General features: G+C 37.1%; 1 protein-coding gene across 3 annotated transcripts in view; it reads left to right on the top strand.

The window, feature by feature from the left end:
- Positions 1 to 2,063, top strand: part of HPSE2 (heparanase 2) — an 869,616-nt gene that overhangs the window by 490,528 nt on the left and 377,025 nt on the right. The window lies entirely within an intron of this gene.

The following is a 2,063-nucleotide window of genomic DNA, read 5'->3' as shown; positions in this document are numbered from 1 at the left end:
GCTTGCTGAAAGTGAAGAAGACTTAAAACATTTACTGATGAAGATCAAAGAGCACACCCTTTGATATGGATTACATCTCAATGTAAAGAAAACGAAAATCCTCACCACTGGACCAAAAAACAACATTCTTATCAACGGAGAAAAGATTGAAGTTGTCAAGGACTTCATTCTTCTTGGATCAACTATCGACACTCGCGGAAGCAGCAGTCAAGAAATCAAACGATGTATTGCATTAGGCAAATCTGCTGCACAAGACCTTTTTAAAACGTTGAAGAGCAAAGATGTCAGTTTGAGGTCTAAGGTGTGCCTCACCCAAGCCATGGTATTTTCAATAACCTCATATGCATGCAAAAGCTGGACAGTGAATAAGGAAGACTGTAGAAGAATTGATACTTTTGAGTTATGGTTTGAAGGAGAATGTTGAAAGTGCCATGGGTTGCCCAGAGAACCAACAGATCTGTGTTGGAAGAAGTGCAGCCAGAGTGCTCCTTGGAGGCCAAGATGGCCAAACTTCGTCTCTCGTACTTTGATCATATTGTCAGGAGGGACCAGTCTCTGGAGAAGGATATCATGTTTGGAAGGGTGGAGGGTCAGAGAAAAAGAGGAAGACCCCCAGCGAGATGGATTGTCAAAGCAGCAGCATCAATAGGCTCAAGCTTGGCAACAATAGTGAGGTTGGCCCAGGATTGGGCAGTGTTTTGTTCTGCAGTGCATAAAGTCACTGTGAGTCAGTACTGACTTGATGACACCTAACAACAACAACAACAACATGGTTTCATAAAATGATTTATGGAGTAGTTTTTTCCTCTTCTGTTTCCTGGAAGCTATTGTGTACAGTTGGTATTATTTCTTATATATTCACCAGTGTAGAATTGCTTTCACTGGTGAAATCAACTGGGCCTATTTTCTGTGGGTTCTCTTTGTTAAAAGCTTTGAATTCTATTAATTTAATTTCCTTTGTAGATCTAGGTTTCTTCGTTTGTCTAATTTATACTGAGTGATTTAGGGAATTCTGAGCCTTTTAGGGAATTATTCTAACTTATGGATATTATGTTGTTCATAATAGACTCTTATTTTCCTTTTACTGTCTATATGGTTTGTAGTGACTTTTCTTTCATTCTTGATATTGGTAATTTATATCATACACTTTTTTTCTTCATCAGGTTGCTAAAAGTTTATCAATTTATGGATCTTTTCAGAGAACTACCTTTTAGTTTCATTGATTTTTCTGTTTTGTTTCTATTCGTTCCTTTCTATGTTGTTTTCATCTTTCTGCTAGGTTTGCTTACTCTTATCTTTATGTTGTTGTTGTTAAGTGCTGTTGAGTCAGTTCCAACCCTGTATAGGGTTTCCAAAGAGCAGCTGGTAAGTTCAAACCAACTGTATAGTCCAGTGCATTAGCCCACAGTGCCACACCAGGACTCCCTGTCTTTATGTTGATGTTTTTGTTAAATGCCATAGAGTTGGTTCCAACCCAGAGCGACCCTATATCGGGTTTCCGAGGTGCGGCTGGTGACCTCGAACCACTGACCAGCCACTCCTCGGAAACTCTATACAGGGTGGCTATACTATATAACAATCTTTAATACGATAAAAACTTAAGATATATTGATTTGAAACTTGTTCTTCAATTGTTATTAAAATGTCTAATGCCATTTATCACATAGCAGCTTGACTGCATCTACAGATTTTGTTATGTTCTATTTAAATTTTTCAATGCATTTTCTACTTCCTTCTTTACCTGTAAGTTGTTTATAAGTGTGTGTAATTTGCAAACATTTGGAGAAAATTTTCTAAATTTCTAAAATATTTTTTGGTTTATGATTTGTAGAATTTCACTGTAGCTGGAGGACAAACTTGGTTTGATGTTAATTTTTTCACAATTTGTCCAGGATCATTTTATGATCCAGAATATAGTCTATCTTGATGAATATTTATGTGAACTTGTAAAGGGTGTGCATACTGCTGTTACTACCTACATACCGCTATTACTATCTGCATACCACTATTACTACCTACATACCTCTATTACTACCTACATACCGCTATTACTATCTGCATAC

Source organism: Chrysochloris asiatica, unplaced genomic scaffold (assembly GCF_000296735.1).
Source record: "Chrysochloris asiatica unplaced genomic scaffold, ChrAsi1.0 scaffold00003, whole genome shotgun sequence".
NCBI lineage: Eukaryota > Metazoa > Chordata > Mammalia > Afrosoricida > Chrysochloridae > Chrysochloris > Chrysochloris asiatica.
Note: the sequence above shows the minus strand (reverse complement) of the source record. Positions and strands in the feature narration are given on the sequence as shown.